Raw genomic sequence first — 18,639 nt, 5'->3', positions numbered from 1 at the left:
ACCAGCAGAGTCCTGTCAATTGAGATAAAAGGTAGGTTGTATGAGGCCTATGTAAGAAGTGTTATGTTGTACGGTAGTGAGACATGGGCAGTGAAGCAGGAAGATCTTGACCATTTAGAAAGGAATGATATGAGAATGGTTAGGTGGAAGTGTAATGCCAGTCTGAGAGACAGAAAGAGTTCAGATGAGCTAAGAAGCAGGCTAAGTCTCCGTAGAATTAAAGATGTTATCCAGATAAGAAGATTGAATTGGCTGGGGCACTTGGAAAGAATGGAGGAGGATAATTGGGTAAGAAAGTGCAGAGACTTGATAGTTCCTGGGGCAAAGCCCAGAGGCAGACCGAGAAAGACTTGGCAGGAGGTTATAAGGACAGACTTGATAGAGAGGAAGTTGAGTTTAGATCTAACACAGTCTAGATCAGATTGGAAGAGGGTCAATAATATACCCCGTCCAACCCATGCTAGCATGGAAAATGGACGTTAAGCCGAGAATGATGATGAATGATGAGTTTATCTGGAGTTAATTTCCACAATTCACTGTCTTTTTCCAGATCTTATTCGTATGTTTTTTTCAGTATTCTTACCTATTTTACCGTTTTCTACCTTTATGCTGTTTATGTTTTATTTTAAGCTTATAACAGGACAAACACTGATAACAGTTTCTTTATATAATATTTTGTATATATGTATTTAGAAACTAAGTTTTTTATCCTGTATAAATGTTTGCAAATAAATAAATAATAAATTTTTCCTTCCGAATCAAACTTGCCCCAGGTGATAGGGTAGATCAGCAGTTTTGACTGTTTCATTAGGTTTCCTGTTCGCAACTTTTCATATCTTTAAAAGTACTGTTTGGCAGTACCCTGACAATTGTACTTGGTGCAAAAAAGCATAGCAATATTTACATTCCAAATATTCACTTGGTATGAATTTTACTCCATTAGGAGATTGCCTGTCCTTTATATATCGCATTACGTGCTTCAGAGAATAACAACTTTCCTAACAGCAACCACTATTTTCAACCCAAGGTGTCCACGTTTTTTCTTTCCCTTTGATCCAGCAATGTGGCACTTCTAAATAACTTCAAGAAAAACAATTATCTATCCTAATTCTATCACCCAACACATACTTTGTTGTTTGGTTCATTCGTCCTAACATTCTGTTTGTTTATTGCTCCTCAACGGTGGAGAGAGAATCAAGGTTTCATTTTTGTGCATATTTTCTTTTAAATTCGCATTTTTGTTTCAAAGCTCAAAAGTACTAAGCCCGACTTACTTTGAATTAATTTATAAGCAAAATGACAGAGTTTAACTAGACGTCGTGGAACGAATTTGTTTCTAAAATTATTTTTCGGACCTAACTTGAACGAGTTAAGGGTTCGCAATAAGTCACATAAGTGCGTAGACAAGTTCTTTCGATTGAACGAATTTGTTTCTAAAATTAGTTTTCGGATCTAAGTTGAACGAATTGAAGGGTTCGCAATAAATCATATACGTGCGTAGACAAGTTCTTTCGATGGAACGAATTTGTTTCTAAAATTAGTTTTCGGACCTAACTTGAAGGTTTTTTATGTTCGGCCCTTTGAAAGAAGATTATCGTATGAAAATGTAACTTATAGGGAATATAGGCGGTAGTCAAGTATTGAAAACATGTGAAAAGTGGAAACATTGTATATTCTTCCAATTATATACAGTTACATACAGTACAGATTATATGCGGAAAATTTCGCTGAACAACCGTCGTATATTCATGGCCGAGGGATAAGTATGAGATGAATTCATACTGATCAGGTCAGGTTAGCAAGTTATAATCGAATCTATATATTTATACTTGTTCTAGCGCTGTAAAAATGTGTTTGTCAGAGTCCGTATTAATGTCTTCATCAGTGTTATCGTCTTCGTCACTATCACGATCTTCATCTGAAAGTTCAACGTCGTCGTCTGCGCTTTCCCTGTTGTCCATGTCATCGTCTAACTCTAAGAGCGATTTGCCATTCACGGTCGAAAATAGTGTCTTGGCCTCCTAAAGTTGGTTTTCAAACATTGCTATTGATCGACTGAGTAATGCTCTCATTCCGTATCTGTGCCGTTTTTCCTAAAATCATAGGAAATAAATCTCAATCTTGAGTTTCAATGTATCATTAAGTCTCGAAGGTATTCACATACGCACACTGATCCCGTCGAAATCAGATTGATCATCTTCGATATCCGCCAGCTCCACTGAAAATTGATAAATAAAAATATGTATAGAATCTGCATGATCGGAAGTGGTCAAAATGTTCGTTTCAAAAGCGTAAAGCAATGATCATCCTCCTTCATTTTGTTATTTTTGCATAAAGCTCAATAAGGGTGTGATTTATTGGAATAAAACGCAACCAGAAGAATATTGTAATGTAACGACAAACCTATAATCCCCAACTTGTTCTTGGAACAATTCCTCAATACAGTATAATAGTCTACATAGTTTTTCATTTCACGTAATAATAACCCTTTTTCTTCGACACAGCGTTGCCATTCGTGGAACTCGTCGAGTATTGTCTTTTTCTCCCAAATAGTGCCTATACACAGTTGTAAACGGTTAATAAAACGATCTTTGTTCACTCTATTTATGTTACCCATGCGTGTCCAAGTTAAGTTTTTCATTTGTTTTCATCAAAGTTATTGGTGAGGGATAGGTACTTGTGTTATGGTTATTTTCCAAATCATTTTCAAGAAGTATAGTAGGTTGGCAATCATTGTTATCATCGAATTTACCAGCTAAATAGTAATTAGCAAGAAAATTTGCTTAACAAAATTGCTCTAAAACAGCATATTTCCCCTTATCAAAGTTCAAATCAGGACTATCAACATAACGATCAAGCATATTCCTTTGAAATACATCACAGCTATCTTCAGGCAGTTCGTCAATCTTCTCTTTCCTCAGGCATATTCTATATCGCTTTTCAGGTAAATTTGTATTTGCAAATACAACTTTAGGAAATGTTCGTCTGAGCCAAAGTGCAGGCATTAATAAGTAAACAGCTTCTTGAATTGAGCACTGCCTCTTTGTTGTGAAAATGCGTGCTATCTGTTCAACATATGTCTTATCCGAACAGAAAGCCTCTTTTGCAGCTTGTTTCATTGCTTCTGATGTCTCATCCTCACATTTGGAGAAGTAGGCATACATGTATGTGTCAGCTTTATAATGATTAAACACTGGCTGAATATCAATATTAGCTTCCCATGCTAGTAAGCCTTCTTCAAAATAATTGTTTACAAAACAAGAATTTGGTGGTCGTCTCAAGTGAAGCTGGAAATACCTAGCGCATGATAATATTTATTTTCAGTATTATTAAGTTCATTCAAGATGTCTGTTATAGTAGGCACCTGCTCAAAGTTCTCGTTATCTGAATATAGAATATTTTTCTGCCTTTGGATTTAAATTACAATCAATATAAGCCTTGACCTTATTCAATATTGCCTCTCGTTTTTCGAAAATTATACGACGTTCAGCAGGGTTTAAGTTCTCACAAAGTGGCAGAGCAACAATAGTCTTTTCAGAGAAAAAACGACCAAATTGGTATGGACAACTTCCATTTTTATATTTTCTGCACGATTTTGAGTGAGAATGTACCTGATAGGAGGTTACTAAATTAAACAATTCTAAATTCTGTTCTCGTTCTGGAACTTTTGACTTGATAATTGCATCAACAAATCTAATATATTCATCAACGTTTTGCCTGGTCAAGGTTGGTGCATTCAGAACCCACAACAAAGAATGGATGTGTGGACTACCGCGAATCTGGAATTCAACACGAATAGCATGATAGGTAACTTTGCCAAGAGGTCCATCTACAATGATTTCTTTGAAAAAATATTTAACACGGTATTGGAAATGGCGAGCTAGTAGAACAGGATTTAAATTTAAAAACCGGCATCGTTCAAAGTAGGTCATATTGATGATTTCCTCATCAGACAGATTTTCACCATTCAGTTTGGCAATTATTGATATTAGTTCATTCCACCTCAAATCAGCACAACTTATCCAATAGGCTGGTGTTCCCTTTACAGTACTCGATTTCTGCCTTTTCTTTGAACAGCAGTTTTGAAACTGGTCAACTATTAACTTCTTTTGTGGTGTCTATCGTTCTTCTTCTTATTATTCCTTATTACTAGTAGCTATTCTCAAAAGGACCAAAAAATAGTAACGTTTAAACTTTTTCAAGCGGTAGTAATGTCCACTAGTCAGTTTCTTAACGACGGTCTCTTTTAATTGATACTTGCAAATCATGGTTTAATTGTTTTTTTTTGACGGCATCACTTTCCTAATTATTTTTCCTTAAATTTCTAGGCCTATCTTAAATGGGCCTAGTCTTGCCACCAAAATCTTTGCCTTCGACTGGACTATTTTTCTGGAGCTACCATATTTCAGCAAATAGTGAAGGGGGGGACGTCATGATAGTCTGAATACTCATCTGAATCCAACGGAGACAGAAGCTAACGTTTCTCTCTGAAGGATTTTTTTTTATGTTTGTCTTTGAAAATGAGTATATTTTGTGTGAAAAAATAAATGAAACAAGTATCACAGTGGTGGACTATACCTGTCAAGGAAGTTACATTCACTTATGTTAATTCTGTCATGTGATCACAATTGTTTTTATGCCAGCACTTTTACAACTATTATCTCAGTCTAACTTTGATGATTCAGTATCTTTTAAGTTCTAGTGGAAAGAAAAAAACAATTGGCACAATTTATACATAAAAAGGTGTTAAGAAGTGTCAATGTTTATGTTCAAACACTAAAATAAATCAATTTCCCTTAATGTGAAAGTACATTGTTTACTTTGGGAAAGCATGTACTTAGTTGTATTTCCAACACGTGACAAGTAGCTAATAACTTGTTCAGCTTCTTCACCTAATGTCTTTACCTGGAGAATATGATTTGGAATGATGTCATTGACATAGCTTTGTAACGTAAAAATCAAGTTGAAAGTTAAAAAATTCTGTATGTATCTGACCTGACATGACATCTGGTGTAGTTTCGCCATGCATCACTGAGAATGGGAGTTTCATTTGATCGAAAATAAACAAGTCGCGTAAATCGAGCCATGGCTAATATTTAAAAACAACGTCACCCGAAAGTATTCAATCATTAGAAACGTCATCAGCCAATTGCAAATCATCACCATCAGCATATTCGTATCTCTTCATTTATTTCTGTCAAGGTTTCCTTTGGTATATTTCCCAAAGTTTGATTACGATCAAGAGTTTTTTTTTTGTGCACAATGATCGAACTTTATCGCATATTTTAACGAGTTGAAATGCCACAAAGCAAATTAAATACCTCTTTTTTCTCCTTAACTAGGTTAAAAGACATACATTTTAGCTATATGTTTACAAACAAGACAAAATGTGTACTTTTTTAAGAAGATTTCATCATTAATAAGGAAATCATTAAAGTGCATTAACAAGGACAAATACTTTTTCGCTATCAGTGGGGCATACGATTGTTTTTCGCAGTACTTGGCAAGAAATTCATTTCTAATGATGTCCGCGGTCCAGGAGGGCTGCCAAGTCATTCGTTGTTATAGCTTTCATGATATTTTGAATGTTTAAAACTTCACTAGATGCGGTACTGGCGTCTAATCTCCCTCCATCAACTGATGTCAACTGACAGGTATCGAAAAATGCGTTTCTTGAATACATTTTTGCGTGGCCATACATGTAAGCTGTTTTATGAGTTTTTTATTTTATTTCGGTACATATCCTTTTCTAAAACCTGCAACCTTTTCACTGATTTGACAAGAAGGTAATTTAACTTGTGCCGCATTCCAGCCTTTTAACCTTTATACTTATTCTAGCATTACAAATTTGCTAGTTGGCGCATATCTGCTCATCCAATGGTACCCAAACTGACCATTTCTCGTTTTGTTTAGTACACAAGCGCCTATGAGTAGGAAAAACGCTTTATCTTGGTTGTAAAACTGTGTTCTATGTTATGAACTGGTACTGTTACTGACTTGTACCAGGTTGCTAATTTTCGTTCAGTTAATTGACGTGTTTGAAAAAATTTTCCCTCAGTTTGTTTCCATTTTTAGGTTAGCTCAAAAAGCCATGGTTTATAAACAGCAGTAATTTAAAGCTGTTTATAAACAGCAGTAATAATTAAAATTATTCCTTCGTCTTAGCTAAAAAGATTCACCCGAAACCCAGATAAAATACCGAAAAAACAATCTTTAGTTTTGAAAATGACGTCAGTTTTGCAAATATTCTCCTTTTCTTTATCTATTTCCGATTCTTCAATTTCACATAAAGATTTCGGATCGAAAAAATGTCCAAACGCAAGAAGTACCTCTTGTAAAGCAATGTGACAATCATTTATATCCTACGCAATCCAGCAGGATCAGAAACCTACAAAAAGAAGATTGTCGCTTTATAATCCGAGTCTTTTTTCTCCTTTTTATGGAGAAATAATAAGTTCACCAATATATTCTCCTATGAATTCATCCTTCTTAATTAGTCTAGTTACAAACACTCCAAAACCTACAGAAAAGTGAAGGCGAAAGTAAGTTTCCTAAAACATTTTCTTCATCAGCGTTTCAAGCTCCTTACGTTACAGGAAAAAGGTATATAAATTTCAGCAACTTTTTTTTTGCATTTGCAATGCTGACGTGTTTTTAACTAAAGCATTGACCAGTCATTAGTCATGTACTTATTTTTTATTTTTTCGAAACTGAAGAAAGAATGAAGAATTTTTGACGTGAGCGTATTAATTTGGCCTTGATGTTTTTTTTTTTTTGTTTTTTTTTAAGCCATTGCATTTCGCCAAAACTTATATAGGGAAATAAGGTATATTTGAATGAATATAACTGACGTCATTTCCCTACGTACTTAACGAGAGAGCAGCCTGAACAAAAATATGCCCACATATCCGGGAATGTTTGATTACATGGAATTTCAGAAAAGATTTTAAATGAACCGATAGGATATACTGCCAAGACGAGAGCAAATATTTTGATGAAATGCTCTTTTACAACATTGTTTTTTAAATGCAGGGGTTCAGCTTTCGCTCTGTCAATATACTGTCCTACAAGTGGTTCGAATTCTTGTCTGGATTGCAACGTTTTGGATATGTACGATGTTAACATAGAACGCTTCGTGAGACTGTTTCCTTTACTTTTCTTCTCAATTTCATTTTTCTTGACTTCAATCTTTTTAACATCTTCAATCCTTTTTTCATAATCAAATGGTTTCCACTGGTCGCCATATGAAAAGTTCATGTTTGCTGCATTATCTTGATTAGCTGTACCAAATGTGGTAAAATAATATGAAGAATTTGTGAGTTCACCAGCAAGAAAAGCTAACATCTTCATGTCGTTTGGAAGTTCTCCCAGTGAAACTTCTACTTTGTGAACTACATCATTGAGATTGATTGTGAATACAGTACTTTCCAAATACTTTAATCTGCAATAACTTTTAAAACAAATTTCCGAACAGTCGATGAACTCTCTTCCACGTCAGCACCAAATAGCAAATAATTTTCAGAACTACTACAAATCCGATTTCCGACATTTAAAAACGAAACCAAGAAACTCATACCGCATATTGGGGCACCATCACCACCAATGGCAAGAACAAACAAGAATGAATCTGGATCTTTTTTTTTCATATTCTCAAACACAATTAATTTATCTTTCCAGCATTCATTTGCTAAGAGATAAAACTTAGCTAGCCTCAAGATGTATTCATCACAAGAGCGATAATTTCCGGCTACCGGTTCATCTGACAATGTTGGATAAACTTCATGTAAGGTTCCAATATCGATTGAATTGATTATTGACGCAAGATGTGGATATAGCACATAATTTGCAAGTTTCATTTTACCATTCAAAAAATTTTTATTGGCTTTTCGGATGGCTCCATATTTCGCTTTTCCCATTACGTTATGGCTATAATAGACACTGAGTGACCTCAAGACATTTTCAGAAGATTTATAATAATCATTGTTCCAATTTTTAACAATGTTATTAGTAATTAATTTCACAACGGATGGTTTAGAATCTAGGATACCTTTTGCAACTACATTTGAAGGAAATTTTGCACATAGCGAATCAAGCGTGCCAAAGATTACTGGGTCTGAATTTTCTTTAGTGCCTCCATGTATGGCTGTACAGACATCTATTGTTTGCTGACGACGACAATGTTTAGCGGATCTGTTCACCTCTTTACAGGATGGATTGTGTTTTCTTTTGAGTGAAGTAGCCTTGCTAATTGAAAAGCTTCTTTTCTGTAGTTTTAAATCAACTAAAGTTTTCTTATTAGCTAATGAATTTTCTATATCAATTAATCTACTTCTCTTCCGGTTGCACTGCTGTCTTTTAGCATCAATCCTATCACTGAGTAAAGTAACTTCACTTTCAAGCTTTAAAATTTCCGAACTCCTATACTTTATTAAACTTTGTTAAGTCAATATTTTTGAATCCATTGTTTTTATTTTTTTCAAATTAGAGGTAAACTGCCCTATTTGCGAAAATTTGGCGTGTTCAGCTTTGGATTTACCTTTTGGGGGCATATCATAGAACAACAAAATTAAACAACCAAATTATTAAAAAATAAAGTCAATAGCTACACACATTACCATACTTGTTGGTGACTTTGTAACTTATTTCCATGACCATTGTTTTCGTACTAACTTTGTACGTCATAACAGCTAAATTTGAACCCGAGACAACAATATCACCACTCACACCATTCTTCAAATTTTTGTGAAAATTTTTGGACACACTAACTGAGCACAATTACTCAAATGAAATTTTAACGAACCAAGATAATCGAAGGTAATTTTAATTTCTTTTATGATGTTCTTCTTATCTCTTTTGACCTCTATCACACGACCAAACAATGTTTTGTAGTCTTTGATTGCTTTGTATACTTCTAAAAATACAGCTGGCGGAATTCGTTCCAATACTGAAATTCTGAAAGGACTTTTTAAAGTTGCTCTTGCATTGATTTTGCGGCGAATGCTAGCAAGCACATTGCCAAGATGAAAGTTTATTATTTCTACGTAAGAAATGCTTTTCTTTTCCAAGGCTACATAGGAATTGAAATCACCACGTTCCATTCGAAACAAGTCTTATAACAAGTCTTATAACACCTAAAAGAGACAACAACTGTTCAACAAAAATGGCTGCCGTGACGCACCAAGGAGTGAAATACCCTGATATTGCTAGCTCATTTAGAGAGAATAATTTTGGAGAAACAAAAATCTAAAACAACAGAAAGTTGGTACAACTACTGTAGTTTCAGGAAAACATCGACTTAGAAGTGGAAAAGCGAAGCTGGTATCATTCTATACTCCATCTCTATGACCTACCAACAGAAAAAAGTAAAAAATTCCATAAAAGAGCTTGCTGAAATAGAAGACTTACCGACGCTGAAGTATCAAGTGTTTATATTCAACGAAAAGCTTGTGCTTTCCTCTGTTTGAATCAAGAAATGTTATCGCGCTCGTATACGTGTAAAACGAGTACCAGATCTTCAAAGTTTCTTGCAAATCGTTTCATATTACGCGGACAGAAATGTGCCGATTCGAAATTTCCGGGCCGATTTTGATGGACGATTTAGTTAAGCATTTTTCGGGTCGTTTTGGCCCACCGTGCGGGGGGGGGGGACTACCTGGGACCAAAGTTTCGCTGTTGGCTCCTCTGCTGGGGGATGGAGTTTGTTTCACAGATTCCAACTTCACACATACGGAAAAGTTATATAATTTCTGGTGAATTTAAATTTCACAGATAGAAAATAAATTCTCCGAAAAGGGAATGCCCAGTACTCGTGCGGTTAAGATGGTTCGGCAAGATCCAGCAAATGAACTTTAATGCTCCCGCACGAAAAGCAATGCGGTACGCAGAGATGCCTTTTAAACTGGATTTTCCCCACGAAACGTTAGCGCTAACGCTTATTTTGTTGTCACTGAGCATGCGTGACGAAATTGTTTTGCGGCTTCAGCGTTGTCGCTTTACCGCTTTTGGTAGTTCAGGACTTCGAAGAACGTTTACCTAACGTTTCGTCTAGTGGAAATCCGACTTTAAAAGGCCAAAAAGCAGATCCCCAACGACATAGTCAACTAATGTCAAACAGGACTTAGCTATGCTAAATATAGGTTGGCAAAACGCACGCGAAGTTGCGACGCATCACCCAAATGAATCAGAACGAATGTTAAAAAATTTATTATAATCTTTTTTACGGTATCGATAATGTAAATTTATTTACGAAATATCGAATGAAATGAATGAAAGTACTCGTAGTACATGTATGTCAAATCAGAAGTTGCATCTTTCGCTTGCATCCACGTCGTGTGTGAATTTTTGGATTCAGACACAAATACTCCGAAAATGGAAGGTCGAGTTGAACTGGTACACGTACATCAAATCAGAAATCCAATTCTTCGCTAGTATCCACGACTTGTTTGAATTTTTCAATAAAGACACAAATACCCCGAAAATGGAAGGTCGAGTTGAACTTGTACACGTGCGTCAAATCATAAATCCAAGTTGTCGCTTGTATCCACGTCGTGGGTAAATATTTGGATTCAGACACAAATACTCCAAAAATGGAAGGTCGAGTTGAACTCGTACACGTACGTCAAATCATAAATCCAATTTGTCGCTTGTATCCACGTCGTGTGTGAATTTTTGGATTCAGACACAAATACTCCGAAAATAGAATGTCGAGTTGAACTTGTACACGTACGGCAAATCAGAAATTCAATTCTTCGCTAGTATCCATGTCTTGTTTGAATTTTTTGATAGAGACACAAATACCCCGAAAATGGAAGGTCGAGTTGAACTCGTACACGTACATCAAATCATAAATCCAATTCTTCGCTTGTATCCACGTCGTGTGTGAATTTTTGGATTCAGACACAAATACCCCGAAAATGAAAGGTCGAGTTGAACTCGTACATGTACGTCAAATCAGAAATCCAATTCTTCGCTAGTATCCACGTCTTGTTTGAATTTTTTGATAGAGACACAAATACCCCGGAAATGGAAGGTCGAGAATGACACTGTACGGTTTTGTTAGTGAAACATAATTTTGATACCCATGTTAAAAATGTTGCCGAAGTTCTATTACCTTTAGTGCCTTGAGTTTCTTTTATCGAGATTTTTTTGAGTGTGGGGAACGAATAACTTGGCTCTTTAAATCAAGAGTTCACTGTATCGGGGTTCGTTACAAAGAACGGTATATAACAGTTTCTTCAGGTTAAATTGAAGGGGAATGGACCTACATCGAAACTTTCACTATATCGGCGGTTGGTTACATCGACAGTCCTCTGTATATTTTATAGTATTTTGTACTATAGAAGACAAATACAGTAAAAAATAATTATTTGAGGAAACTGTGATATTGGAATAACCGCATTGTATAGCTCAGGCCCAATTCGTGTGGAGAAAGACAAACACAATAAAAAACAATTATTTGAGGATACTGTGAAATTAGAAAGAAGTTATACTTCGATTTCGTGAATGTTTGAATAATATACTGTTTACATATTTTACTCTTTTTGTTAAAAATACAATTATATATAAATACAGAAAGATACTAAAATCTCCTTGGAGTTAAAAACTCATGCGAAATTAAGAAGCCATGTTTTACGTAGCAAAAGAACCCCATGGTAGAATTCGAAGAATGCAAATATTTAATCGATATCTTGATTAAACTGATGGGATAATAGAGTAAAATAATTAGGAAATTGCTAAAAGGTGTAAAAACGGCAATCCAAAAACAAATAAGTTATTTATTTACAACTAATTACTCGTATTCGTTTTCTGAATTCGAATCATCACTATCATCATCATCATCACTATCAAGGTCATTGTCGGAATCATCTTTATCAGTCAATTCTTCTACACTATAGGTACTGTCGGTATTCGTCTTCATTATGTCCAAAAAATGTTGGTAACTATTCAATAATTGTTTTTTTGCAAATCGTACACCTTTTTTTATGAAGAGAACCTAAAACGTAAAATTTCACGACCTACTAATTTACACAAAAAAGAGAGTGTAATCTCTGAAATTAAATATTTGATCAGTTATGCTGTGCAGGTAAATGACTAACATTTGGAGTCTGTTGAATCACTTTCGTAGCTTCTTCAAGTTTAACAATCACGTTTTTGTAATACGACAGATAGTTTGTCATTTCTCTTTGCAAAATTTCGATTTCTTCTTCGCATCGTTTTATCAGTTCAAAAAGAATGACAACAGAACGTTTAAAGTTCATCGATAATCCTGAAACATAAAAACAAAATAATATGAGGCAATAAACATAATAAAAAAATGCACACACCATACATTCAATGATTTAATGTGTCACAGAGAGTACAGGGCAAACACAAAGTAACATTTTATTTGCAGTACCTTCATGACCTTCTTCTTCTAGCCACGGAATGTCAACTACAACTAATGTAGATGTTGGAAGAGACAACTTTGTCTCTTCCAACATCTACATTAGTTGTAGCCACACCCACTTCATCAGCAACTTGATTATATTTCCTGATATCGCTAAGTTTTTTTTTCTCTTCAGACGTTTTAAGTCGAATTCTTTTTCTCATTTTACAGGAGTCTATGAAAGTAAAGTTCCACACGTATTATAAAACTATATTCTTCCAAAATTTTTTACCACAAATATAAAACTTGGAATTTAATAGATATTTATCATCCATACATATGAAGAAGAAAATACGGACCTGCTAACTTTATCATCTGCATGTTACTTTGGGCTATGCCAGAATATGCTTTTTCGGTTTCATCTTGGAAGATCTGCAGAAACTTCCTTTTTATAGGAACAACATCGTCCAAGGTAGGTTCAGATGATACTTTAGATCTGAGAAACGTTGCTCTTTCCAAATTTTGTTGATTTGTGTTTCGCAGATAAGGTGTGCCAATTAACAATTCTGTTAGTTCCTTAGATAAAATATCACTTGTCCCTACACACGACCAACTCTTCCATTTCAGTGAAGATTTTCCTGTTGTCATTCCGGGATTTTGCAATATTTGAATATATAGTAAATTGATAAAAACACTATGAATTGAAAAGAGAGACAATCAATAAAATCTTTATGCATAGCCTAGTATAAAAATACATTAACACGCGAAAAAGTAATTTTAAGAGCAATAAAAATATCAATATAACCTTTAGCCCAAAAAATAAGTTCTTCTTTCCATTTTAATATAATCTGTTCCTGAAACGCACACCCCTTTCCCATCATTTTATCTTCCACCTGTGTTTTCGATAAAGCCAACAACTTTTTTGTCTAACACAATAAATAAAACTGGATTAATTTAATAGCCATTAATAACTGTTCAATTATTTTTCCATCTTTATTTGCCTTATTTACCAGTTTTTACATGCTGGATGTTGTGCTAGCATTTATTCTTTATAACATTAATATAAAGGGTAATGACAACAGTATAACATTGCAAGGGCCTTTAAATCCTACCTAAAGAATTTCTTTTGTAAGGTGGATGATAATTTGATGACTTTCTGACGATTCCAAGACAATACCATGCAGGTAATTGTATCATTTCGAACTATGGTGAGAGACTCTCGAAGGTAAGGCAAGCATTACAATGAATGAAACAAGAAATCTTTCTGGTCATTACCATATTCATAATAGTAATTGTTTCCAGTTAATTGTTTTTATTCTAGATTAACATACCTTCACGCAACTGATGCTTTGTTGAATTTCCTAAACGAGACAAATAACTGTTGACCTGCTCCACCTCTTCACCAGTTGTCAAACCTGTGCCACTCTTCATACGACCGTCACAGAGTATCTATTAATTGATAATAAAAATGTTATTACACAACAATAAATATGTGTTATGCTTTGCAGTGTTTTTAGCAGCCATGCAGACAGTGTTACCACAGTCATTCTTAGTCTAAATTTTAAATTTAGTGTTTTGAAAAATTTCCACAAATTTCAAAACTACATTAAAGAGTTCCAAGAAAATGAAAAAAAGATTACCCAAGGAAAAAATGTTTTCATTTAAGCACACACCTTTACATAATTGGACTTCTTTGAATATACATTGTCTACCGCTCTTTCCACACATTCCGAATCACAAATAAATCTTGATAGAACGATGGCCCAGAGCTGAAATATTTTACGCAAATCTAAACTACTCCAACACACTTCTTGAGGTAAATGAATTCAAATTGATAAAAATTTACTTGGAAAAATGAATATAACAATACCAACATTTTATTACCAGCAGATTTGTAACGATACAATTTGTTGTTTCCATCTACATGACAAGAATGTTGATCATCATGACACGAAGGACATTCCATCCCATTTTTCTGCTGCAGCATCATGTCCATCTTATGCATGCAAAATTTGTATTCTCTCCAAGATGTACAGAATGCAGTGTTGTTTATGCTTGAGAACTGAAATTCAAAATTAAATCAAAAGTTTTTTGCATACATATTATATGTTTCATTTCAAGACTCTTAAACTCACCCGACCATTATCTGTAGATAACATTTTGAGTGTTGATAATAAACTATGCTCTGATGAACCTGGCATCCTTTGTTGAAGTTTGGTTAAAAATTCCAACAAAGCAATAGCTATCAATGATTGTGTTAATGCGTTTTACAGTCATTGGCCAATAATTGCTTTAAACAATGTTTTCTATTGTCAATGAATCGAAGGTAGCTGAGCATTGGACACAAATGCAGGAAAAACCAAACAAATCGTAACGTTCTAAGGTAAAATCAAATCAAAAATTACGGGTTGTTTATCAAATCATCTAAACATTGATATTGACACTAATTAATATACATGTACTTTAACATTGTTTCCGCAAAAAATGTGTTTATCAAATAAATGCAATGTTAACAAAATATCAGAAAACAATTGTTACCTTTAAATGAAATAACAGATATAATACGACTTTTGTCAGTTTTTTTATGGAAAATAGAAGAACCACACTGTGGACAACTCTTTACTGCCAGTGGTACATGCTTTTCTAAATATCAAAACATTAATTTTGTACAGTCATAGCAAGTATAGATATTAGCATGCACAGAAGTGGTGCTTTATTCCAACAATGATGCACATAATATCTATATATACACTTTACCAAATTCGGTTAAATTTCCATTGAAATCAATTGACTGTATTGCTTTTAACTCAACCATTTCTCCATTAACATAACCAATGCGATCATGAAATGGTTGATGTGAATGTAGCATCTCATCACAGACAATACAAAGGTGTTTGTACTGCTTACAATCCATACAGATCACAGAACACTCAGCTTCATGACAGTTAATGCATGAACTATGCCCTGGATTTTGTGATAGCATAAATGCTTTGTGCAACTGCTCACGTTCTGCTATGAAAGATGTTTGAAATCTACTTGCTCTTTCAGCCCAGGTTATAGGAGCTTTCCGGTTAGTTGAAATTTCGCCCAAAAATTTTTCTGATAATTGCAGTTGTCTGTTTAAAGCTAAAGTAAAACATATATAAACTAAAACTCGAAATGACACCAAAGCTTCAATGAATTCACATTTATATATGAATACACCCCAACCTTCTTCGCTGTTTTCCATAACATATTCAGGCATACTGGGTGTTTCGCAGACATCCATTTGTAATTGTGGAGCTAAAGTTTATTGTAAATGTCAGGTTAAACATATTGCAGAAATAAATACATCTTTTAATACTCCTCACAAATTTCAACTTACCAGTCAATTCAATTTTTTTATCCCTTTCATTTACTAACTTCACTGGTCTCCTAGATTTGTAAGTTCCACTCCTTGACATCACAACTATCATTTTCTTTAATGCCACACTTTTCTTCTTCTTTTCATTTAGAAGTGCGACCATACTTGATGTTAATAAGGATTCTTTACTTAAATAAAATGACATAAATCTAAAAAGGCTATTATAACCAGACTATACTCGTACTCCGATAAAGTTGTAGGCACAATGTTTAATAGAAGATATCAAAAATAATATATTTCATAACATTTACGTGCTAATTTATGTTCTTACCCTAATTTTGAACTTGCAAAGCATGGTGTACTATTACTACTAATAAAAGAATCAGAACTGGCAGAATTAGACGTTGAAGACGTGCGGCTATCCATTGATCTTTCTAATTTTGCTTGGTAGATTGCTTTGAGAATATTGGGATCTTTAAAAACCCTGCCTTCCTCTTCTTGCATTTTTAACAATAAGTGACGACCAGGTACAGACAAATAGTCACTCAGCTTCTGACCACCAGCTTTTTTCTTTAGTCCCATCTCGATTTTAGTTTTTACCTACTATAAAGAAAGTTTAGTCAGAAAGATAAACTACCACGTTTTTCTAATACGGATCAAGACGCAAAAGCCCTGCAAGAAAGAAAAGCAAGGGACTATCACAAAATACATTTTTTAACTGTACTAGGCTACTAGCAAAATTATGTGATTAAGCTGAGGCAGTCTATAAGATTTTTTTTTCTTTATTTCTTTTTTGTTCTAATGGCCACAGTGTAACAATCCCCTAATTATAGTTTTTTGTGATTATTATTATTTTTCCTAAGCCATTTATATAATAACAGATAAACCTCTGATAGTTTTTACTTCTTGTTGGGTTTAAAGAAGGTTGCTTATAATTTCGTGATCTGACAAAAGACAACAATTTAAAAAATATTTTCAGTGTAATTAGTGAAGTGGTGTGCTAGTTTTTACATGCCATATCATTAGCTATCCTGCATCGATAGATGAGTTGTGAGTGTTTATGTGCGTGCATCCTCACAGGCAATAGAAGAACAAGAAAGAACACAAGAAAAATTGAGTACTCCCTGTATCAGCCCTGAATATCACCGACTGTGATATTTTTTAGCTAGCTAAGACAAGAAGAGGGCTTATTTATATTATTTTTAGACCCTTACTAGCTATGTTCCTGCCTTGTTATCCAATGAAGTCACCGTAAATGTATCCCATAGCTAGTTAGCTATAGGTAGCTAATATTGCTGTTTAAAAAAAAGTACAAAAGAAAAAAAATGGGCAGATATGGGATGGAGTTGTCTTTACAGTAATTGCCACACCAACACCTACTAAGAGTCAGGACATCTAGTTGCTTCTTATGCAGAAACTTCTAACCAACAAAAAATACATAAATCAACACTACATTATTACAAAACACACTTGAATTGAACTTATTCTAATCTAGAAGCAAACGCAAAAAAGAGAACCGTCTTCGTTTCGTGCTGGCGAGGTTTGTTTCGCAGTTCCGAAACTCTCTTCAAACAGCCTCGTATCCATAACTAAAACCTCATTGTGCTATTATTGGGACGCTGCCGTCGTTTCAAATTCAATATTATATCCATTTTCTCTAGAAATGGATATTATATCCATTCTAATATCTCCGTACATATGGATATAATATCCATTTTGCATTATCGCTATTATATCCATTTTTGTTAGGTGAGTATGTTGTATTAATGCGTGCACCATCAAACATGGATTTAAAATTATCAAAAAACCTGGTGATATGATTTTAAACTTTCGCTGTTTTTTTGACCACTTAATTAAGAAATATAAATTGGATTGACTATGCTGCTTAAAGGAGAGTTAAAATTGTTGCTTTTCTTGTGAAGTAATTGGTGATTTTGGGTTTACTGTAACATGATTTTCGAGTCTGTATATATGTAGTTATATATACCGATTCTTCAGCCATGGTCTTTTTTTACATTTATTGCTATCATTATGGTTGTTACGAGGTCAAAAGTTAGACCCTGCTATATATGCCATGTTCTGACTACTTTTATAGCATGTAGATAGGTCCTTCAAAAATTATTATACACAAATTGTTTTACCCTTTTTCATTATTTAATTGTCCGAATCCGCTTGGTGTAAACGCGTTTACTTACAATTGGTTCAGTGTTTTTAATTAGTTGTACCCCCTACCCCCATCTTAATGGATGAAGTTCTGAATCAACTGAAAATTTGCAACAGTTAAGGCATATTATTAAACCATATGCGTCAATCATCATATTTCTGCCCATTCTTAACTCCCAACAGAACCCATATTTACGACTTTGTAATCCGTTTAAAAGGCTTCGCCAAGTTTAATCTTTTACTTTGTTTGTAGAATTCAATACACAGTGAAAATTAACTCTGTTATATACTCTGCAAAGAATTTGACACAGGGGTGATTGCTGCGCGGGTGTAAAATCGAACGGCCGTATACATGAAATTGCCGGGCGGGCGTATGTGAGAAACTGCCGGATAGGCGGATGTGAGAAACTGCCGGATGGGCGTGTGTTGTAAAACGCTGGACAGGCTTTTGTACTAAATTACCAGGTGGGCGTATATACAAGCAACATCCAGAACCACTTAGGGTTAATTTTTCTAAAACATTGGTTTGTTTAACTTTTTTTTTTCTGAACAGATCACATCAATGTTGGTATTTCGGAAAACCTAGACGCGATACAAAACACTGCACTTAAGTCGAAAGCAGCAAATTTACCTCAACTTGTACAAGCGGGTTATGCGAAGGAAACATTTAAATACAAAAAATTTGGCAAAGATGGGTAGATTGGAGCTCTAAATATACAGAAGTCAACAATTGTCCTGCCAACCCAATTATGGGTACGCATTTATTTTA

The 18,639-nt window shown here is 34.5% G+C and overlaps 1 long non-coding RNA gene across 1 annotated transcript; it reads left to right on the top strand.

Moving 5' to 3' along the window:
- The first annotated feature begins 12,592 nt into the window (after positions 1-12,592).
- LOC130640813 (uncharacterized) lies at positions 12,593-13,761 on the top strand. Its single transcript, XR_008982395.1, has 2 exons — positions 12,593-13,589; positions 13,686-13,761. It is a non-coding gene; the product is annotated as an uncharacterized LOC130640813 (long non-coding RNA).
- Positions 13,762-18,639: the final 4,878 nt, after the last annotated feature.

This window comes from Hydractinia symbiolongicarpus, chromosome 1 (assembly GCF_029227915.1).
Source record: "Hydractinia symbiolongicarpus strain clone_291-10 chromosome 1, HSymV2.1, whole genome shotgun sequence".
NCBI classification, from domain to species: domain Eukaryota; kingdom Metazoa; phylum Cnidaria; class Hydrozoa; order Anthoathecata; family Hydractiniidae; genus Hydractinia; species Hydractinia symbiolongicarpus.
This window is presented reverse-complemented; position numbering and strand designations above follow the sequence as displayed.